Below are 25,436 nucleotides of genomic sequence, written 5' to 3'. Positions count from 1 at the left end.
ATAGCACTGTGTTTGGGGCTTTCCTACTGTAATGCACTCAACACATGTGGTGGTCTGTGTGTGGATGTGTAGTGGTGTATGTGGGTGTGTGGTTAGGGGCATTTAAGGAAATGGGTTTACACATGTGATAAACAAGAGAAGAGAACAGGGCCTAGCAGGAGGACCCTTGCAGTAACAAACTGAAAACCTAGGCTTTATCCCATTGGCCCTGCTGGTGACTGGCCGGTTAAAGTCCCACAGTCTCTTATCTGGTTGGACGAGTCAAGACTGTCAGACAGACTATCTCTGTGATCATTTGATTGGGGTTAATATCAATACAGATAATAGATCCAAATGGGGACAGGAGGAAAGAGAAATCCAAGTTTGGGCTTTTCATCTAATGCCTTTTTCTTATTGCACTGTTTAATGAAATAACTGGATGTAAAGGTAGTTACAATAAGACCATTCTTTTCATGATTTGCTTGCAGTCAGAGGAACGAATGAGAAGCAGGTCCTCAGATATTCTACTCTACCCTTCTTCTGAGCTCTTCTGAATCTTATCTTCATTTTTGTTGAGTATTGTAGCTAACTAATTAAATTAAGTAATATTTCATTTGATAAAGCTTTCGTTAACCTAACCTGTATGACTATGGAAAGACCGTTTCCATAGAAAGGGGAAATCCAAGGGCATGTCTTGGCATTTATTCTATGGCTCAAATCTCAAGTTTGAGGCTACAGTGGTATATACTTATGTGACTTTTTCACTCCCCAGACAATGGGATTGGGAGTTACCGCTCATTTATGAGTAGGCCTATGTAGATGAACTAATTAAGCAAGAATTTTTGGCAGTCATGTAAACTAGTAGGCTAAATGTTGGCAGAAAACTGAAGTAAATTAACGTATAAAACTGTTACTTGCCATTCATTAGTCTCACTAATTGAAATACCATCAAAGAATGAAATACAAAGGACAGGCTCAAAGTTGCTGAGCAAGAGAGAGAAAATAGTGCAAGACTACGTTGCATTTAAAGGCCTCAACTGCCAGTTTACCTTTGGCTGCAGGCTGTCGCATCATTGTAGATACAATTTTTTCTCACACAGATATGCATCTGTTCTAGACGTAGGCATACCTCCAAGTAATGCTGATCTACTGTTTTATGCATCTGTATTTCAGCGTAGGCCTAAATGAACAGATAATAAATGAACAGTATGGGAGTACTGTTTTGGAGTTAAGTTTATTGCACTCAGTGTACTTCAACTTTTAACATTCCATTAAGTTATTGAGGAAAACAAACAGCAATGAAAAACTGCTGTTAGATTAATTTGTTGTGATGAAAATGAGACAGCAAGAATTTAATTCACATCATACATAGTATTAAGCTGTTATGGCTGACCTAATCTACGTAAGATTTACATGCACACTCATGGGCCTCCATCACACTGTCATTGGGCAGCTCACTGGAACAGAGGGTGCGTTTAATTTCCTTTTGTCAGTGACTCCCAAAATGCGGCAAGCTGAGTCTGCAGGGACTGTCCGACCGACCCGATGAGTGACTCAGTCATATTCCGCATGTCCCCAGCACTCTGCGTTAGCCGGCCATGGACGTTCTGGACAGTAGCAATGGCGTTGTTCTGGATCTCTTGAAGAGTGTCGTTCGCCTGTCGTTCGGCATGCTTATACATCTCGGACTGAAAATGGATGGCCTCACGTCCAGCTGTTCGGCCCAGGTCATCAAACATAGACTGGGCCTTGCTTCCCACGTCTTTGGCATATTGATTGATCGAATCCACACTCTCTGAGATCCTGTCACTAAATAGGAAATGGAAAAAAAGTATTTAATGTGAAACAAGAAATTTTCAAGATGAAAAACATCTAGAGCAAAAAGTTGCTCCCCCCCAAATCTTTGTATGTATATACAGTGTCTAATATCTTACATATTTAGTTTTTTTTTTTTTAGTAATTGTACAGTTTATTCTCATTTTGTATTTTTAGACGTTTTTCCCCTCCCCAATTTTTTTTTTAAATATCATACACTCATGCCATGTTTAACCAATATGACTTAATCATCATCATCATCATCATCAGGGCCGGAATACCTCAGAGTGGATACTAATTTCTCCCCCAAAAACGGCCCTGAACAAGGTCCTTTAGGGGTCAAAATGCCCACAAATGTTTGGGGCACTCAAAAAAGGCCCTTGAGGTAAAGTGGCAAAAGGCCTACAATGTTTGGTTCGCAATTTACCTCTCCTATAGATTGGAGCATTGATTTGCTCATTCTCCCCCCATAACATTACGGAGAGGTATTAATGTATCTTATCCATAATTGTCCTTGCCCACTGCACCCTATTCCCACCACACCCCTCCAACCTGTCTCGCCTTCAATTTGACCCACTATCAAGCATACAGTAAATGCTTTGCTCAGTTCAATAAACTTGCCTGGCATTCAAACAGGCTTGGGTTACTCCATTACTTAAGGAAGTTTCACTTAACCTGTCTGATGTGAATAATTTCAGTGGAATTACTCTTTTTCATCAAAGATTCTTCAACAGGTTGTTTTAAGCATGTTTCTGATTTCCACTCAGAATAAATCACTGAACACTTACCAGGCTGATTTTGAGACTGATCATGCTACAGACACTGCTCTATTGACAGTGACCGAAGAGTTTCCACTCAGTCAACAGTCCTTCTATTGCTAGACTTTTCAGTAGTCTTTGACAGTCTTTGGTAAATCACACAATTTTCATGTCTACACTGTGTCATCTGGGCATCTTGGGCAAAGTATACAATTCGTTTAAATCTTGTTTCACAGGATGATCATTTAATGTGCCTTGGCAGAGACAAGTGTCCAAATCTCCCCACATCTCTACTTGTTAAGATGCAGCCCTCTGGGTGTTGTAATGTGTAATAATTTGCATGAAATGTACCAATTATATTACTTACTCATTTATAATTAAGTATAAAGTAGGACTGAAACTTGCCATAGGGTTCTTAGCCACAGACACAATCACTTTCTGTCGTAAACCTCACCTGATTTCCTTGCCCAGTGCAGTCTGTTGGATCAGTCCCAGGATGTCTGGACCTGGTTTATGTTCAGGACCTTGTTCGTATTCAGCACCTCGATTGTATTCATATTCATAATTGAAATCATCTGCAGGATCTTCCTCGGTCTGGCATTGACTTTGGGCTTTAAGAAAATAATTACAAAGGATTATCATCATAGGGAATGTTAGTGTTAATATCATTTTAATTTATAGAGGAATTAATTTGGAATATTCTAATAATGCAGTATCTGGAATAGCGTCAGTACCTATACTAGCCGGAATGGACAGGAATTGTTGGATGCAAAACTGAACTAGGTCTGTTTTTGTGTCTGTATGCGCATTGTGTCTTAAGGTCTCATTGTGTTTTGAAAAGCACAGATGAAATGACCTGTCCAAAAAGCCAATTCTGTAGAACTGTGACTTGTAAGAACTAATTAAGTAAGGATATAGGGCTGTTAGTGACTGTTAGAATCTAAACTAGTAAGTAAAGACTACTCACCACCCATCAGTATCACAAATAGAAATATCAACGATGCCCTCATGGCTGGTTATGATGGTGGATGAAAGACAAAGATGTGTATAAACGTATAATTCACAAATTATCAAATAAAATTTACAAAAAAACGCAAAAAAACGTCTGTGGTTCTTCCCCTGTGTGAAGTTGCAGAGTGCTTCTGCAGTTGGGACTTTGCAGTCAAATCTAAGTACAAAGTAAAAAAGCCCTCTCTTTATGCGTTTTCCTATGGCTAAAGTCCTTCTCCTTCACAACTGGCCCCTTTAGATCAATAGGTCTGTAGAGGTTAAACTCACAATGTATTGATCCCAAAAATTTCACAACAAGACAGTGGAATGACAAGAAGAGGACGATACGTTTGCATGTAATATGCTATAACAAGTTTGCATTTGCAGCTCATCGTTAATCAATCTATCCAACATAAACATTTACATTCAGGCATCATTGTATTTGATGGTTTGTATAATCATCTTTTATGGTTTCATACATGTATGATGGATTACAAAAGATAGTCGTGGATTGCAAAAAAAGATGCAGTATCAAGTGTCAAAAACACTTCCATAAACAACACATTATATCAAATGTCAGTTAACAACACGTTACATTAAATATATAATACAATAGATTAGCAGTAACTATTCCACAAACAGATCCCATTTAGAAAACATATTTGTGGCCAAAATCAATAGGATTTAGGTCCAAAGTTGCTGAGCAAAGGAGAGAGAAGAAGAGTGAAAGAAGATGTTTAGTTAGCCAGTTTGCCAGTTTGGCAGCTATTTTAACCACCTAACCCTTGAGGCCAAACACCCTTATGATGAATTTGTCACAACAAATAGTCCGGTAATTGTCAAAAGTGCCAAGGACTTCTAAGACATGGGAACGTTAAAACATAATTTAATCACTCAAGAAACATAAGTAAGGTGCAACCGTTTCTCTCTCAGGCTGACACTGAAAGACTGACGCACGGTTTTATCACGAGCAGGCTAGACTACTGTAACTCCCTTTTTTCTGGTGTCCCAAAAAAAGCCATTAGTCAATTATAAATAATACAGAATGCAGCTGCATGAGACCTCACTAAAACAAGACAGAGGGCGCACATCACACCAGTCTTAAAATCACTGCACTGGTTAGTTACCTGTTAGTTTCAGAATAGATTTCAAGATTATTTTACTAGCCTATAAATCACTCCATAGTCATGCACCTGAATATCTGTCAGACATGCTCTCAAGGTACACACCCAATAGATCCCTGAGGTCTTCTGGCACTGAACTCCTAATAGTTCAAAAGGCCAAGAATAGGGACATGGAGAGAAAACTTTTAGTTTCTATGCTCCCAGCCTTTAGAATACTCTGCCAGAAGACCTAAGATTGGCTGAATGGTGGAAACCTTTCCGCGTACACTTAAGACATACCTCTTTAATCTCACCTATCATTCTGTGTAATATGTACAGTATCTGTTCTCAGTGGGCTGAAGTGGGTCTGCTGTACATGTGTATGTGCGTTGCTTTGTAATAAGTTTGCACTTACATGAAATGTTTTATTCATCTCTCTGGACAATTTTTGTTTGTAAGGGGGGCATTTCTTTCTGTGAAACTCATTGTATTACCTCCTGGTATGAAATGCTTTCAATGTTTGATTTGATTTGATTAAAAATACACAACCTCATTGAATTAAAATACAAACAACAATGCAAATACAATCATTTATTTTGTAATTCTTTAAAAATGTAACATGTGACAATAAAAAACTTAAAAATTCAACAAAAAGATTAAACCAGGAAGGCTTAATATTTTCAGTGCCTGAAGCTAACGCGAGTAGAGTGGAGCCATTATGCGATATATCGACATCAAATTCAGAATATTCACATCCATATTTTAAATGGGACCTTATTTGATGCTGATGTTGAGGGAAGGTCACAGTGTTACCATGTCAACTAAAATTCTAGTTTCAAATGAGGACGTCCTAGGCGTGGTAGAGGAGTGTCAACCAGGGTGTACAATCTGACTTAAACTGTGACACACATATTGTTTAAATATATTTTGAAACTATTACCATCCTCTTCTCTGTCAATGGCATCTCTAATACAACCCTGTAAGCAAAATTACGTCCCCTCGACGTCCTGTAATGGTTGTCGCTGCCAAATGTGAGGACCCTGCCTGATGTGAGTCCGCCGCTGCCTGATGTGAGTCCGCATGCGCAAACACAAACGGTTTACGGCTCAGGAGCAAACTATCCAAGACATGCATGCTCACATAGACATGTAGTATATGCATGCTCATAAATGGTTTAATATCAACGTATCTGGCTTCTCTTAACGCATAATGTAGGTTTATTTAAGGTAGTGTTTTATAATTTTGTCAACGGTTTACATGGGCTATGTTGTATTACTGTTACTAGTAGGCTAATGAATGCACTGCTTAACTAATAATTCAATAAACATGAAGCTTAACATCATAAACCTTGGTGGATTTCAAACGTGTCATTCCACTTCATGCTGTAGCCTACACCACCAGCATTACCTGGCTCGTTGTCCAGGGCTCTCAAGTTTTGAAGACAGTCAAGAGTGACATATTGCCGAGCACCACTGCCCCCCCCCCCCCGCCCACATCCATTCCATTTCCACAGACCAGCCCCCCGCCCACCCCCATTTCATTTACACAGACCCCCCATATTGACATTAGTGTTTTGTAGTAGTCAATAATAATTGCTCTGACTAGCAGAAAAGATTGGACACATGGCACTGAGAATTCAACCAACTACAAAATATTTATTCAGTTAGAGAGAGAGAGAGAGAGAGAGAGAGAGAGAGAGAGAGACAGAGAGACAGAGAGAGAGGGGGGGGGAATGACAATGAGAGAGAGAGAGAGGGAGAAAGAGAGGGAGAAAGAGAGAGAGAGAGAGAGAGAGAGAGAGGGAGAATGACAATGAGAGAGAGAGAGAGGGAGAAAGAGAGAGAGAGAGAGAGAGAGAGAGAATCATGTCTTGTGTTTTTTGTTGTATGTGTTTGTTGCCTTTTTGGCCTCTTTGATAATTGTTGGTGTTGGTTCCCATTTAAAACAGCCTGGCTCAAGTCCGGCCATTTTCACGGTCATAATGGAGGACAATGTCCCATCCAGTGCCAAACTGTTTCGGGTTGCTGTTTTATTTAGGCCAACCATTGAAAAGACCCTCTCAGCATCGGCATTTGAGTGAGGTAGCACCAGAACCAAGGAGGCTATTTTGGATAGCCTCCCAAATTGGTTCAGTCCAGTTACCTTCGAAAAAAGGAACCAGAGGTCTCTATTACTTAATGTTCCATTGATTGTAATTATGATGAGCGAGTCATGTTGTGTGTGCAAAATATTTCTTACCTTGTTCTTGGTTTAGGCCATTCTTCCCCAAAACTCCTCAAGATCAAAAGCTGTTGGGTCTTCTGGCATGGTTATGTTCATAAGTGTGTAGTCCATGAACTCCTCACATACTTGGTCCTGCTCCTTTGGTTCATGAAAAGGAAGGAGTTCCTTAAATCTTAAAGGGCATATGTGTACAAGACTGATTAGAATACAGTGAGTGAGAGACAGATTTGTTTTAAGATAAGATGTTTTATGACCATTAAACTTAACAATATATAATCAGTTTGTGAAAACCCTTGCCTGTCTACAAAGTATAGGGCGTCCTCAACCCCACACTCAGCTCTCTGCTGAACATTCACAAATCTGGCATGCTTCAGGAGAGCATCTTTCAGAGGGAGCTTTGCCATTGCATACTCCACAGCTCCTACCAAAAAGGCCAGTGCTGCCTGCTGAAAGTTTTGTGCCTTGTGTGAAGGGACATCTCCAGCCTCAAGGAACCTACTGAGTGTCCCTCTGGTTGTGAAACCCACATTGAGTTTTTCTCCTAATCAGTGAGAAAGCTTGTAAAATACAGGCATCTGTGATCTTATAGGATAACTCAGTTTTATACAAGTTTCAAGTTATTTGCCATACTGATAAATAACATTGAACAGTCATGAAATGTGATTTGCTAGTAATCTCATCTTTACAGAATAGAATTTAAATAGATAAATAGAGGTGAATTATATTGTAACTGGGATATCATACTTTTTACAAATCTGCATTAACTTTCCATTATCAAAAAGACCAGTCAATCCATAGACAAGGTGTACTTTTGGTCAATAAGCATACAGGTTACTTCAAAGCATTACCTGGCAGTTGGTGTTGTGGGTCCTTGTAGGGGATGTCCAGGACGTCTCCTTGAAGTGCCGCTGGTGCCATGAACCTCGAGCACAGCTTCCTGATGAATTTCGTCATCTGCAAAATGCATTGTCACTATAAAATGCAATTGCTACTCAGTTCAATGACTATGAGGAGACTTAAGTTATTTTATCTCTCAGTACAAGTAATGTATCAAGGAACACATGTAATGAACATAATTAATACATATGTCAGCTGTTTTGAAATTAGATAGCTTTGGATAATTAAATTGTCTTTCTTGACAAAGTAGCAGAACCTTTATTTCACAGGGTTGTTGCACTTAGGAAAGGAGACATTAAAAAAGCCCAACCCTCCCATTTACCTCTTCATGCAGCTGGAAAATGGAGGACTTCTCTCTCTGGAGAAGGAGGTTGAGTGTGGTGAAAACAGGGAAAATAGCCTGAAGGAATAGGAGGTAGACTTCCGTCAGGGGATTTGAAAATGCCTCCACCAGCCTCCTGAACCTTGGTTGTTTTTTGTCTGCAAAAAGACAGGCTGTTAGTATTGGTTGTCTCCTACAACTATCTAGAACTAGAGCTAATATAATGTGTGACTTACTCAAAGATTTGAAATAGCTGGTAAGTGGGCCATACTGCTGCAGGATTCGGGTGATGCACATTTCGAGGCTCAGCCACCTCACCGAAATGTGCAGCAGCATTTCCATGTAATCACTCCCATGGAGTTCACAAAATTCTGGTAAAATATGCAAGGAAAAGTTACCCCAATTGTTCCTCAGTTTGGGTGCATAACATTGGAGCTAATTGAATTACAAACCTCTCAAGTAACCTTTACGGTTTGTGCTGCCTTTAAACCAGTATCCAACATCAACCACAAGGTCCTCAGCGTCAAATCCAGATATCTGCAGAACATTACATGAGCACAAAGATAAATGATTTGTCATTATACAGCAAATTATTTACTTCACCTTCACTGAACATATTTAATGGAAAGCAAACATGTTGAAACTTACTTCTAAAAACCTCTTCCCTGCGTGTTTAGCAGTGTTGTGAATTATATGGCAGGGGCATCCATGAATGTAAATGCTGGGGTTTTCCTGAAGCATTTTAGCAGCAATGGAATTTCTGGCGCCAATATTGACTGAGGCATTGTCAACTGACAGGCCAACACAGTTTCTCCACGGTATCTGTTGCTCTGTCAGGACGTCATTGATTTTTTTATAAATAACATCAGCTGTGCCACAGCTTCTTCCACTTGTTGTGCACATATCGAGGAATCTGTGCACAACTTTGGTGTTATCAAATACCCTCACAGTTAATGGGTTCATCTTCTCTAGTCCTGTAACAATAATGTGGTTCATAACTTACTCTGCATGCATGTGAATGTTCAGTGTGTGTGACATGAACATGAGTCAACATGGAAACAGGCAATTTAGCTGTCAAAGGTATACGTACCTGTGTCATTAGAGCCATCCGTAACCAGTGTAAACGGATTTTCCCTCATCTTCACCACCAGCTCGTTTCTAAAATGTGGTGCCACAGCATTATTGATGATGCACGTGGTTTTTGTGCTGGCACTTTTGAAATTTTGGGCTGTGGGAGAGTCCTTGAAGCATTCCCTGTACAAGGGGCTGAAATGGTCAGCCACAGCAAATGGAACATTATGTTCCACCATCGCTACCGCGACTTTCACCTCGGCTCTCCTTGTCTGCAACAGAAACATATATAGCTAGTTGAATACAAATTTGAGTGTTAACACTGATTTTTAACCCATGTCTGCATTAAAATCTATGAATTTCAGTAACAATAAAAATACATTACTGAGCAGTATTCTGTCCATGTCATGGATGAATGTCATAGAATTGGATGTATTAATTAGGAAATATTATATTCATGAACATTGTAGTCAACCTAATGCATTTAAATGTACCTTAGCCTCTTGCACACTCATCTCTGCAGTCACTGGCAAGTAAAAGTGTTTCACTGTGCTAGTTGACTGCAGTGCCTGCTCTTTGGCCTGATGCCCCTTACTGCCAATGTGCCTCGTAACATCCCGCACACCTTGATGGGCACAGGAGTTTTCTTGCCGGCAGATAGAGCACCAGTAGTAAGAGCTAGTGCTCCCGATAGTTACAAATGGCCATTTAGAGGTCCATTCGCTGTTGAAAGATGTCTTATAGTTGGCTGCTCCTGGCACTTTTCTCTGTTTGGCTCTAGCCATCTCCTCCACTGTTTCTTCCACAATCTCCTCCACTGTCTCCTCCTCTTCCACCTGCACCATCTCCGTCTCCTCCTCCTCCACCTGCACCATCTCCGTCTCCTCCTCCTCCACCTGCACTGTCTCTTCCACATGTACGGTCTCTTCCTTTTCCACCTGAACTGTCTCTTCCTCTTCCACAACTAATCTGGCCTTTTTAGGGGGCTTTCCTCTTTGGGCGAAGGATAGTATGCTCAATTGCTTTTTACCTGACATCTTTGAAAGACAGATGCAATGATTAATGCATCCATGGCCAGGATATTTATAACATGCTAGTATGCCTAATGAGCTCGCAATTCACAATTTCACAAGGCGTGAAGAAGCCTCGGAATCTGAATAGAATTTTCGAGCAAACACATTTACAAATAAGAATGCCCATAACATAATTTATTATTAAGGGCTGCCTAATATTCGTTCGAATAACAGGCTATATATATTTTGTATAGGCTATTAACGAAGTTCGGAGTCAAAGCTATGGTGAAAAGGCAGGCTGTATCTCAAAACTCTGTTGGTTTGAAACACTCATTAAAAGTTGATACTCGTTATCTTGGAAATATTCTCTAACTGCAGTCATGTTGTCATTGCTTGTGTCAAACTATTGTGAATTTGTTGTTACATTAAAACAGGAGACAACTTACTCTTTGTAGATCCTCGGAGCTCCAGTGGTTTCCTCTCAGGTGAACGAAAGGTGAATCGGAGATCAGACGCGCGCAATTCCAGGATGCTTTATTTTCATTGGTTGTTGGATTAAATCTTACCCAGATACAGAAGATACGTTTTTTTCTGATTGGCTATTGTGTTTTTTTTGATTGGCTGATAAGTGGCACCTCACGGCAGAACTCCACGGGATTCGGGGAGACGTGCATGATTCCTCCATGCTGAGGGCAACGCAACGCAGCGCAGCCAGGTCATGTTTGCGATGCGGCCAGCACATTAAGGGCTCAGATACACATACGCGTCTTTTTTCAGGCAGAAACGCTTCAGTAACGCCTTGGCAAAGTGCGTCGGCCAAAACAGAAGCGGTGCGCTTCCCTGCCTTGCGCTGGAAAGTTGAGAATAGTTCAACTTTTAAGCGCACCTAAAAAACGCTTCAAAGATGCAACGCCGTACCATAGGAATCAATGCATTTGCTCGCGTCCCGTTTTTACAAAAACGCGTATGTGTATCTGAGCCCTGAATGTACTAGAGTTTTTTTTTCAGCGTGAGAAATACGATGTGTGGCGGGAGTGCGTGACTTTAGACCTCAATGAGTGATTGTCACGCTCAATGCGTGACACTTGAGAGCCCTGTACTACAATAGTGTCGCAAAGTTTGCGCATGCGGACTCACATCAGGCGGCTCCTCACATTTGGCAGCGACTGTCGCTCTAAGAATTAGAAGAGCCTTGAGGAACCTTTTGGGGTTCCTCACCATTGCCACTGTGGGGGAACCTTTTCAGCTCACAGGGGTTCCTCGGAGAACTTCTCAGAGAGGTTCCTCAGGGAACTTCTCAGAAAGGTTCTTTAAGGAACCCTTTCAGTTCAGAGAGGTTCCTCAGAAAGGTTATTTAAGGAACCCCTTAATAGGTTTAGGGTTCCTTTTATTTAGTAGCCTATTATTATTGTTATTATTATATCAATATGTATTAATATTCTTGCTATTGATCATAAAAAATAGAACATTACAGAGATTTACAAGATAATTACAACATTTTATTTGATCATTACATAAGCAAGTTGAACAAAGACAAAAATAGACAGAAATACACACATATTATTCAATGTTTCAGGGCAGAAAATATATATTTGCTTAAAACAATAAACAATAAACAGTTCCTTAATAAAATAAATAGCCATTTTGATGACCGTTGGGGAGATCTTTCCCTCTTCAATGTTAAAAACAAAATAAATTGACATCAAAGTTGCCAATGCCTGGGTGACATCATCAACATTTTGAGTAAGGATGTCTGTGTAGTCCAGCTTTATCCCGAGACTAGCATCCAAGAAGGGGTTTCCTGTGATCACCAGGACTGGTGTTGGAACCTCTGGATCCTGGTAGGCAAAAAACAATTATGTTTTACAAATTGCTGAGAAGTATGCAGGCAGCATATTGGCTAACTGACAATAAACCTACCTTTTTGTTGATCAGGTAAAGGGCGTTAGGGTCCTCTCTGAATAGATGTGGGAGGAGCAGTGTTGCAAGGATCACTTGTAGACCTTTTGTTAAAGATAAATACAAATGGAAAATAAAGATGATAAAATATGCATACAAATGACAACATACCAAATTCATACAAGGCTGTCATCTGTTTCTGTATTAGTTAACACAAATATAATAATGACTTTATATTGAATAACAATTGTTGGCAGTACGAGACGAGTACCTCTGTGTGACTCCTCTGTGCATAGTGTCTTGAAAAGATCTTGCCCAATAGCTCGTCGCAGACATTCATTTATAACCTTTTTGGCTACTTGGCCCATTCCCGTCATGATGGTCCTGTCAATATCAACATCAAGTTGATTTTGAGACTCGGTAAGAAGCTGTAATGACACACACACAAACATACGTCAATTAGATACATTTCAATCTAAGGCTGGGTACATGAAAAAGTAATAAATAATACTTACTATTACTGGAAATCGGAGAGCAGGATACTCCTCAAGGGCCTCCATAGTTGAATGTTTTTCTAGGTAGGCTGTCCTCTCTACCCTTGTCCTGGCCATTTTATCTCGCAGCAATGAAAGATTAGGGTGTTTCTTTAAGCATTCAACCCGCATCTTTTGCTGATGACATTTTAGGCTGGCTGCATCCTCTCCATAAGTAGACCTACCTGACTCCTCGTTTACAGTCTGGTGGTGAAAAAAACGTCAAATACGACTACATGCACCAGGTTCCGAAGATCAGACATTGTTAACATTTGGGTGGGTTTCTCATTTAAGTACATTACCATGGCAATGGATGCTGCTTCTTTGGGAAGCTGGCTTGATGCCATGGTCTTTTTTTCTTTAATCTCTGAGATGAAAACCAGCGGTCTTCTCTCCTTTTTAAATGTATTGTTCAGCATTTGATGCCATGATTCCTGTGTAATATGAAACCAAACAATGTCTATACGTAAACAAGATGATGGGTTTACTTCAAAAAGTACAAATAAGGTGCATCTTACGTAGCCTTTCCCTGTCCGATCCCGGAGGAAGTGGTATTTTGCAACCAGTGCAGAACAAGCGTCGTTGTACTGCTTGCTTGTGGGGTACCTACAATCAAGATAGGACTGATTAAGGTTGGTTAGTATATTATGTAGCCTATGTATCACATTATCATTCAAGTGTATTTTTGGCTTTTATCCCTTTAATCAGACATACAATTTGATTTAATTAAGAAGTAGCCTACTTACCATGTGTAGCTACATATGTCATCAAAAACAATTTGTACAATTTGGGACCTCCATTTATTTCTTGAAGCTTGACTTATAAAGACCTCACTTTTTCCGTCCAGTTTTTGCTGGAGAGCAGTGGGGAACTTGGGGATCCTGTAATGGATAGGCCATTCTTTTTTTGATGTGAGGAGGGGTTCTTTTGGTGGTTCTGGGGTTCTATAAAATAAAAGTGTTATTACAGCGCCAAATAGGAGTAACCCACAACTGAGAGTGTGTGTATAGTAATTGGCGTCAACTTCAATGGGCACAACTCAAGACATGCAGCACAGGAAACTGGCAGGGTAAAACCTACAATACAGAGAGCTGATAAAACATAAACAATTAACCACCAGCATAGTGGTGCAGATAATAAATAACTGAGAACTTAAATTGAAAAAATGATTCCAGCAAGACAATTGTACTTACCCAATTGATGAAGTATAGGCCTCAGGTTCATCCCTTTCCTTTAAACTCTCCAGATTTTTCAGAAAAACAACTTGATTTTTAATATTTGGGATTAGATTTTCAATCATACGGTCTGTCAATAAACTCAAGGTTTCTCCATCAATGTCATTTTCTGTGGTAAAAAAAGACACATTCAGCATAAGTACTACAACATATTCTTGATGGGGGGGCAGTTATGAGAAGAAAAAAATGAAATTGCAATAACATTTTATATTTGTACCTATCCAAATTCAGTAGGCTGCATATTTTTGGTTCTTTAGGCTAAGAGGACACCACCCAGTATCTCAAGGTAACATCTTTTTCACCCTCCATGTTAGAATGGATGTCCAGTCCATGATGGTCCACCTCCTCTCCCACTTTCAAGGTAACCCATTCTCTTTCTTCCAGTTTGAAGGAATGGAAATGGCTTTCAAATGAAGAGGGGACCATCTTTTTTCCAACTAGAAACCATTGCCCATGTATGCAGTGAATGGCCTTTATTTCAATGAAAATGGGAATTTCCTCACTTTGGACGACTTCAATCACTTTCAACTCTCCAACATGATAAGGCACATCATTGAAGACAAGTGACTTAGTTGTTTGCATCACTAGGTCTTCCAGATGCAAATCTAGCCTTTTCTGCAGTGCCAGAGCAACCACATCTGGGAGGAACCCTCCTCTTACTTCGCTACAGCTTCCAGTGTGGCTTACTTCTTTCCCCAAACTTTTGACATCAGCCTGCTCCCAGCACTGTCTCATCTGATGTCTGGTTGCCAGTGTCTTACTGATGTTTTTAAAGTTGTGTACTACCGATGAGATTCTTTTAAAGTACTGGTGTTTGGCTTCGAATCGCATGCATGAGAGGTGGACTAGTGGACCATAGAGAGCAATAAGTTGTGGATAATGTAGAATGTAGTGCATCTTCAGAATGCACACATTTTCAAAAAGATTGTCAAAGGTCACAAGGAACTCTGTTGTCTTTTCCTCCAAGTATGGGAGCCATGATCTTTTAACAACTGGTGCCATGATGATATCCACCACCTCACGCAGAAGAAGGTAGCAGTCCCAATACTTGTTAGGCACAATCAAGTGACCAATCAGTTGTGGCAGAAGGCGAAAGAGAGTCCACTTCTCAGAGGCACTTCCAGACAGCTGACCACCACTTTTAAGCGTTCTCTCTGAAATGAGCTGGGGTTTGGATCTTTTATCATTCCAACCATACACATAGTTGTCGATTTCATAGTTTAACTGACCAAGGGTGAGCATCTTATCCTTTATCATCACATTCAAGACCTTCTTAAGCACAAAAGGGATGACACCCTCAAGGACATCATGCATCACATCAGGTGGGAACATATGTGTAATTACAGCAGGGGTGTAGTTTAGTTTGGAAAAACAACATGGTCGAACGACCCCATACACAGAACCATTATCTGGATCATTTTCTACGGCTCTGAGATAATAGTTGTAATTGTTCCCATCCCTCAATACAAACTCTTCTTCTCTGAACTTTGACCTCACTTCCTCTCTTGTTGCCATACAAAAACGGCATATACGCCCATGGCTAAAGTTCCTTGTAAAGACTGTAACTGCGTGAGCAGACAAGTTGTCAGCTGAAATAGTGGCAACAGTGCCAAAAAATTGTTTTGCCTCTCCATTGCATTCTAACAACACTCCTTCTGTCTCAAGGAGCCTTATATCTTCTATAAGAGGCCTAAACACATCGGCATAATTGCTTGCGTCTTTATGGATGAATTTATGCTTAACTAAGATGGAAAGGTGGATGTGCTCGCCTTTTAATGTGTAACGATGGTGAAGATTTCCTACACAGCGGTGAGCTTATGCTTTCCTCTATTGGCTCCAATAGGATTGACAATCTCAAATTCATCTATATAGAAGTGTAGCCTAATGTTGTTGTCACAAAGTAGTGGGTGAGTCTTACACTGCTCCCCATCAGTGTAGTCCTTTAAAATTTCGTAATTTTTCTCAACAGAATGACAGTTCAGCATTGCCCAAACATCTTCATTTTTTGCCATTTTCTTCAGTAGGGAAAGAAGGGGGATGTATTGGAGGTGGGCATTAGTTTGCCCATTCATCTCTAGCTGTAATGGCGGTATGTACTCAAGCTCATCTGTGCAGTACTGTTGCAGCATCCACTCACTGCTAATGCCTTTAATGCACTGCTCAAATGCTGTGGTTTGAGACAAAAGCTCAGCAAGATCGTCATCTTCATCAATATTTATGTGTAGGATGTTCTTAAGGTGAAATTTCAGTGCATCTGAGAAGTGGGTGGTGAATTCTTGGAACAACACTTTTAAATCTTCCACAATGTCAGTGTGGACAACTGCTGGTACACAGTGTTTTTCTCTGAGTTTGAGAATGGACAAACACACATTTTTTTTAAGGTCTCTGACAAGGTCCTCGGTTTGGTATTCGGTGTGCACTGGCACTGGAACCTTGTCTTGGACAATGTCGTCATCACTGTCATCATTAATTTCCATATCCAACTCAGGCTCATCCATTTGGCCTCCAACTTCAAACAAGAGATCTCTATGTTTTCTGTAAACATGTGACCTATACGATGAAAAACACTTGTGCACCTGTGCACATTCATTCAGCCCACATGTAAATGCAAAGTTTGCATCATTTTCATGGTACAGTCCAATGTGGCGAATTTGTTTTTTCAAGGCAAATGAATGCTTGTCACACAGAGGGCAACTGTAAACCACAGGCATCTTTATCTCCCACCTTTGAAAGCGTCACTGTATAATTCGAGGTTGTTGGATGACAGCCAATGACACACTTCAGTAACTGACCAGTGTGACACTGGTTTGTTCATTCTACAAAGAAAAGATAGGAAATAGACATTTTCATTTTATTTGTCCTCATTTGTCATTCATACTTAATGATTCAAAAAATTATCCAAATTTTAATCAATAATACAGTGATGCATGCATGTACAGTTGGATCTGGATCTAGCCCTATTATTTTTGCATGAAAGCTAATTAGTTTAAATACGAGTTTCTCAACGTGGGCGTTGTAGATCATTTGGTTAAATGATTAAGCAATTGACCCTTCCGCAAACTCCGCCCCCCTTAGCAACGTTTGGTATATCAGTCAAGCATTCACGTTTCCCATGTTCTCAGCATTGGTATGAATGGTTTGGCAACATGTTTTCAACCGTGTCAATTTCAGCTCTACCCAAAGAAATCATAAGCATTTTTTGGAAAAACAGCAAGATCTCAGATCGAAGCAGGCAAAAGGGTCTGGTCTGCAATATGCTTATATAGGCTACAACCACGACATTACATGCCGTGTTTGTAGACAGACAAATGCTAAGGCTAACAGGTTCATTCCAGCTATGTTTATTTGTTCTATTATCTACACAGTCGCCGCTACGCAAACATGTAAGGTGGTAAAACTGAATCGAATTTTAAGCAAGGGTTTTCTCACGTTTTCGATGCAGTGGGCAGATTTTAGCGACATAGCTTCTTGGAACAAAGTAGGTGCTTCTGTTTACATTGCTGACATTCAGCTGATGGGGGGGGGTCGTCTACATCGTTTGATCCACAGCAGGCATTTCTCTCTCTGGGTCTTGGGTTTCGGGAAGGGATAAAATGTTACCCCTCCCTCCAGCCTTTTTGGATATCGACTGTCAGAATTACACACTCCATAAGCACAACGTTTCATTTTCTCTTCTCGAGCAGACGTCTCTCTCATTGACTTCCATTCATCAAAATGGCTCGCTTGACTGAGGTCCCGAGCTTAGTAACCGTTGCTATGCTATGATTGATCAGTTACCGCGGAAGGGTCAATTGTTTGTCATGAGCCACCGTACTGTATTTGTTTTAGCCAATCAGGTTGCTCGGTGGTCAAGTTCATGTTTGCTCGTTATCTCTACATCGCTCTCAGTTACCAGTGGTCTAGATTAAATACAGTCGCATACAGCCGGTGTGATCCTTGACTCATACCAACACAGAAACACAATTGTACAGGCGGTACGTGGGGGGCGTTCATACGGCAACAAGACATGGCGAGGAGCTAAGGTAAGTGCAAAGCTAGGAGCTAATTTAGCATTTCATTCGATAGCATGGACCGACATGTCCTGTGACCAAGTCCGATGGCCAGTTGGTCACTTGATCGCCGTTACTAATGCTCTGAACTTATCGCAGGGCTATAGACTACTGCTAGCTGTTTTACGGGGTCTCAGTAGCTTTTATTTTATTTTAATATGTTTCAAGTCTGTGGCAGATAATGATAAAATACATCGTTGTCATAGATTCACTAGGTGAATTCACAAGGCTAGCTATGTGGTTCTGAAACAAGCTATCAGAAAATCACGTGGCATCCGTGCCCTTTTTACGCATTTTTACGTGTATGTTAGCCTGGCCATTACCAGCCTGTGACTCCATTTCATTCCGTCTTTCAGTCTGGGCCAACCCAATGCATTTTGGTTTCCGAGATGGGCGGGTGCTTATCTTGAGGTTTAAAATCATTGGAGTTCCCTTAACCAATCAGCAACGTTTAGTTAGCATTCGGTAGATTAAACTCTTCCCAAAGCCAGTTGGGAGAAGAGCTACGACGTCCTTTCCAATCATAAAACTTACAAGAAAATACTCTTGTTCTCCTTTTAATTTTCTGATGTTCTCGAGAGTTGAGACAACTTTTCCGATAGCTTTTCGTGTCTTTTCCTCCAAGGCGAGTTTTGCGTCACAGCTCTGAACTGTTCGCTGATTGGTCCTACAAAATTTTGAGTCCTGGAGACGATTGTCAACGGGGTTAGGCCAGACTGAGTATGAGCTTGAAATCAATTCAGGCGGAAATACGTAGGCTGGTGTCACCAGGCTATGTGTATGTGTCAATTAATACAAAATGTTAAACAAACGAAGACGGTGGATTCCCTCTGAATTAGTTATATATCGTATGTGTTCCTATTTTCGCCGTGGCCGCGTCTTCACCGACTCGCGAGTGCGTGCTGCTTAATGTTGATTTCTATGTCAACAAGGAAAACTATTTTTAAACAACATATGCTCCTGTCCAAAAGGGGTATTTCAATTGTATGTGTGCAAAAAATTAGTTGTACAGCGTAATTAAATGTACCAGACAGCTTGTACACACTGACATGGAATGAACTGATTAAATTCGATTTCGCAACGAGAATTTGAGAGGGTCATACAGTTTTCAACTGACACCGGCGGAGTTCGGGCCACCTAAGTCGTTGTAACCGTTTTTCACGCATGTACAAAGAAAAAGGCAAAATACGGTAAGAAATAGTTCCGCAGAGAGTAAAACAAGACCACGTTCATTGTCTAAACACCCGTCACTTCTGAAAAATGTAAGGTTGATAAATTAACAATATTTATATCGATAACAAATCGTCGATGAAATGGGGGAAAAGCGCCAGCCCAGCACAGAACTCTGAACTCCGAAACTGCTCCCGTTAAGAATATTTACAGATTTAATTCAAATGTACACACCTACGCTGCCGAAAAATGTAAGGTTCATTTACCAAATATTATTTTGAACTAATACTAAACCATTTTTTATTCAGAATATTTGAACGGAAGGGCTGAAATGGATGCCTTTGCAGCTAAGTGAAGAATTGGTGAACGTTATCGTTAGCCATTTGACCCGTTAGCTATTACCACCGTCTCACAAGTTTAGTATACTATTCAATACGCTGTACATTTAACATTTTTTTTTTTTAATTTGAAATTTTATTTAAACACCCTTTTTGGGCGGGGGCGATCGTGGTCGGTAGTAGTAGTATATTAATCCCACAGCACTGAGATAGTTGACGGACAAATAGATAACTCTACATATCGTTATCAGATTATACCACTATTAAACATTAACATTGAATTAGTTAATTACTTATGCTAGTAGCTTCAACTTCACCTACCTTGAGTTACGAAGGTCACACAAACAAAAACAAACAAACTACACCTATTATATGCTATAAAATATACACAATATAAAACTTAACTAATACTATGAAACATATTGAAATATAATTACACTAATAATAAAAAAAACGTATCTTATACTAAGGCTATATAATGCTAGGTCTAATTGCGATCTGTCTCTGCTATATGTCTCTCTCTCATAAACCAACAAAGGCAACCTTGGTAGTACTGGTTATTATAACGGACTTTATTGCGTGAGACATCTCAATGCCTGGTTCTACAAGAGGGCCACAACAATGGAGGAGTCTGTGAAGTAGGCTCCTTTCTCCGCACGCTCTCTCTTTGACATTGACAGTTTGTAGGAGTACTGAACGTTTTTTTTTTTGTTGAAGTTGGAAGTTGATGTGACGCACAGCATAATGGATGCCGTCTATGCTGGAGTGGTGTCATGAATTAGAACAAAATAATTACAACAAACTAAAACAAAAACTGAGGAAATGGTGCCATTGACTTTGTTACTGCATGCCCGTAAAAATGGCAAAGGAAAATAAGCTGTAAAGCATAGACAATCCCCATCTAGGTGGATCCCGCTGGATCAGATGATATTTGAATTAACATATTTGTCTGTTTAGGACTTTTTATGCCGTGTGTGGCTATTTTGTTTTGAATCTATGATCTTCCTTGTAAAAAAAGAAAGGGCACAAATGGTATGCATGTTAACAGAAAGTATTAAGAAATTCTTACCTTTTTTCCTTTTCCAGGGACTGAAATGTAGATGCAGAGATCCACCATATTGAAGATGACTGGAGGCAACAGGACGGCTTGAGTTGACTCCGCAGCGACCACAGAACCAGCCTCTCTGCGGCTTAAGGACAACTTCACCCTGATACTACTATTATAATGTTATTGCTACTACATTACACATGTACATGTTGTTCATATTATAGCCATATTTATTCTGCACTTATAAGGTAACTGCTAATACACTGCACATATTGCTTTTTAATTCGTATTGATTTATATTACTCTAAACCACCTTCTGTAAATCAATTGTATACTTTGTGTTTCATTTAACCTTTTTGCTTTTTTTTGGACTTCTGGTTAGACACAAACTGCATTTTGTTGTATTTGTACTCCTGCACAATGACAAAGATGAATCTAATTTAAAAACAAGAAATGCTTGACCTTATTTCAGCCTTAGTAATTGAATAAACTAACTAAATGATTCAAATCAGATTGTCAGTTGTTAGTCTTGGGTATCTGTGGGTCATTTACACTGCTGTAACTAGACTTGACTAGACTTGACTTGGACTAGAAAGCTTTAACAGTAGTTTGGACTGAATTCTGATAAACTGTCACTGTTTTAGTTACCTCCACCTCAACCTCTCCAAGGTCTTTATTGCTCTTCTGGTTGACCCAATGCCTACCCTGAAATGTGGTTTGTACACGTTGTATCACTTTATGAAACATGAATGTTGACAGAAATAATTGTCGGTTATTGATGTGGATGTGGTCCCTGCAAATGCATGAATTCCGTATCTGAATATATTTTGCTGCTATTTTTCAACTGTTCAGTACATACTGATCCAGGAAGCCGAGGTAAGATGGATTAGAAGTTGTACTAGAGTGAGTTACAGTCATCTATGTTCATGGAAGAGCGCTAGGTTAAGGCAAATGCAAAAGGTTGCCCTTTGGCTAAACAACTCTAACCATGTTTTTTACCAACTGGATCACTCAAAGAATACCCTGATGTCACAGTAAATGGCAAACTATACATAAGGAACTCACCATAGACGTTATTTTTATCCTAATCTAGCTCAAAACTCCTCAGAATAGCATTTTGCTCCTTAAAAGAAAATCTGAACTTGTGATCATCCATAAATACACATGATCATTGCTTCAAGTTCCTTGAGGAACCCCGCTAAATCTGCAAAAGGGGTTGAGGTTCCTGGAGTAGCCCTGGGGTGACTTGAGGCTCTCTTAATTCTAAGAATTGCACCTGATCGTCGTTTAAGGTTACTCCAGGAACTCCCTAAGGGATCGGAGTTCCTGGAGTAACCCTAAGGTGACTTGAGGCTCTCCTAATTTTAAGAGTGTAGGGTGAATTTTCACCTATCAATGGTCAGATCTGGGACACTGTTCTTACTGGCGGATCTTGGTGAAGGAATCTCACAATGTGGTGAGCTGGGTCTTCAGGTAGATTTTGCTGGTCCTCCTGGCTCTTCTGAGCTGCAATTGCAATTTCTCACACACAACAGTTGCTGAAGCCCTTTATTGTCACATGATTCTGAATACCGCAAAGGAAATGTCTTGTAATATGTGTGGAATTCAAACAAGGTGTATCAAGCCATAACAGGATCTCCATAAAAATACAGTATGGCTGAGCTTCTAAAGTAAGGAAAAAATCTAAGCAGCGAGCTTAATCTTGCTGTTGAGGAGCAGGTTCCCAGAGTGACGCAAACTCTCCGATAAAGACATCAGCGCTCGTGCGGATATTCAGCGCCGTCTGGACCAGCTGGCCCTGGAAGGTCTGGACCACAGGGATGGTGTTCTTCTGGATCTCCAGTAGATTCTGGTCGATCTTCTTGCGTGCCTCCTGAGTGTAGGCCTCGGCGTGACTCTCAATGGCCTCCAACCGGCGGCTCATGTCCTCGTCTAGCTGACTGGCCAGCTTTTCCGCCTCCTCCGAAATCTGCTCCCACACGCTCTCACCCGTATCTCTTGCGTCGTTCAACATGGACATCCCAAAGCGGACAGCCGTGTCAACTCCCCCAGAGATCTCGTTCCTTAACGGAGATAAGAATAGCCTATAGGAGGAGGCAAATATAAGGTGCGGCGAACAGACCTCATTTTGGTGAAGGTTGTTGCTCAGTCTTACTGAGAAGCTTGTGTTTCAACCTTCATTTTGATTGTGAGCAGTGTCTTTGTTCAATTTCAAATTTAAGTGATTAAAGCTTCATGTGTTACTACATAGCTAAAATAATATGTTATTATGACTTGAACTTAAATTAAATATCGAATTATTTCATGTGTGATACAGCAATGAGTTACCCAAATTGTGACTCATCGCTAAACAACATTAAATAAGCAATAGGCTATAGCACGAGTGGGAGTGGGGTAGGTAAGGGATAATCCCACGGGTGGTGTTCGGCCGTAGCCACCTATTGCTTTTATAAAACAATTCTACCGTCAACAAATTAACATTTCAACACGAAGTTATTGATTAAAAATGGTTTATTTCGCCATTGTTTCTCCGCAACAAAAAATAGTTCCATTGTCAACGTCTTGGTTAGGAATTTTAAGAATTTTGAATTAAAGGTTGTCATCAACGCGAATATTTCATCGCGGAGTGATTTATCATTAGCTGTGAAAAGTCCCTTAACTGTTGGTATATTGACGAATAACCTATAGCATGTAACGTCTCTCGTCCAATCAGAAACAGCTAAACTATGCAATAGAACCCAATTGTTTTATCATGTGGATTATGCAGTCAATTCTAAACATTGTAGAAGTTCAATCATTATGTAACATTGCTCTGGCATTTGTAAACATTGAGCGAAGATGGAGAATGGCACTCCCTGAATACTTTTTGTGGAGTTATCTCCACAATGCACATCCACTCATACACATAGGTTTGGTGTGAGGTGAATAGGACCCACCTGACCTCACCGCCCATTGCGTGTGTAAATGCTCGGTGCACCTCAGCCCCTAACTCTCTCAGGGAATCCCAAGGGTCAGTCTCGTCCAATCCCCAGGCTTCTATGAGGCTGTTCTCCAGGGCCACATGCTCCTCATAGCCATGGCAGGCCGCTGTGCAGTAAACAGCATTACAAACGGGCTGACTGGAATGGCTAGGGTGGAGGCAAGTTTTATTTGTCTCAGAGCAGAGGAAAGATAGAGACCAAAGATAGGACACGAAGGCAGAATATTGGAGATACATTTTCTTTTCGATGCCTCTGTATTATTTTTCTAATCTAGTTGTCTTATTGTTTATCTTGTTGTCATGGAGGCACAGTCTTTTGTGCCAAAGTCAAATATGATGTCACAGAAATGTTTCTGTCACAGTTTAGCTAGACTATTGCTGAGCTAATATTAATACAGCAATAACAAGTTAATTATTATTGCCAACCATTTATAAACTTTTATTTAACTAAGTCCATAATGCCTAACATGCATAATCTAACTAGTGTATAAATGAGAAGCTTCATTATTTTTCACAAAATTGGTTCATCATTCCAGTTGTATTCAGACATTTTACATATCAAGTTTGAGTATCCACATTTATAAACAGTATTTACAAGTTTTATGGGTACACACTAACTTTCATGTTATTGTAATCTAGGTCAAAACTGAAGTGAACATGTTTCTAATGTGGTACATGATGATAGAGGAGGGGCCCTCCACTTACCACTGATCAGAACCAGCACGACTGCTGCCGACACCTCCATCGCAACTCTTCAATCCTTGGGAGAAAGAAGAAAGTGTGACATGCTAAAAATGGAACGCTTAGAAAAGCATCTCAGAGCTCTGTCGATGAATCTTACCTGTGTGAGCGGAGTCTTAGTTGCAACTGCATGATTTCTTGAAGCGTTGTGTAACATATCTTTAGCCATGAAGCTCCATAGTGCACCGAAGAAAGTCCACTGGCATAAACAGAGATAGCACTGTGTTTGGGGCTTTCCTACTGTAATGCACTCAACACATGTGGTGGTCTGTGTGTGGATGTGTAGAGGTGTATGTGGGTGTGTGGTTAGAGGGCATTTAAGGAAATGGGTTTACACATGTGATAAACAAGAGAAGAGAACAGGGCCTAGCAGGAGGACCCTTGCAGTAACAAACTGAAAACCTAGGCTTTATCCAATTTGCTGTGCTGGTGACTGGCCGGTTAAAGTCCCACAGTCTCTTATCTGGTTGGACGAGTCAAGACTGTCAGACAGACTATCTCTGTGATCATTTGATTGGGGTTAATATCAATACAGATAATAGATCCAAATGGGGACAGGAGGAAACAAAATCCCAGTTTGGGCTTTTCATCTAATGCTGTCTTTTGAATTGCACTGTTAAATGAAATAACTCGATGTAAAGGTAGTTACAATAAGACCTTTTTCTTCTTGATTTGCTTGCGTTCAGAAGAACGAGTGGGAAACATGTTAAAAAATGTGTCATCCTCAGATATTCTACTCTACCCTTCTTGTGAGCTCTTTTGAATATTATCTTCATTTTTGTCGAGTATTGTAGTTAAATAATCTAAGTCATATTTAATTTGCTAAAGCTTTCGTTACCATAACATGTATGACTTTGGAAAGACCGTTTCCATAGAAAGGGGATATCCAAGGGCATGTCTTGGCATTTATTCTATGGCTTAAATCTCAAGTTTGAGGCTACAGTGCTCTAAACTCATACGAATTTCTTCACTAGCCAGACTATGGGAGTGGGCAGTACCACTCATTTATGAGTAGGCCTATACATAGTATATGAAATCTTGAGTAAAGCAAATTCTATACAATTCCAATTTGTATGAACTAATTAAGCAAGGATTTATATTTGTACCAATCATAATATTTTGTTTTTGCAGTCAGTTACTGACAGAATATAAACTAGTAACTGTTGGCAGAAAACTGAAGTAAATGAACAAACGTATAACTGTTACTTACCATCCATAAGTCTCACTTATAGAAATACCATCAAAGAATTAAAGACAAAGTATTTAGGCTCA

This window comes from Sprattus sprattus (genome assembly GCF_963457725.1).
Source record: "Sprattus sprattus genome assembly, chromosome: 4".
In the NCBI taxonomy this organism is placed as follows: Eukaryota; Metazoa; Chordata; class Actinopteri; order Clupeiformes; family Clupeidae; genus Sprattus; species Sprattus sprattus.
Note: the sequence above shows the minus strand (reverse complement) of the source record.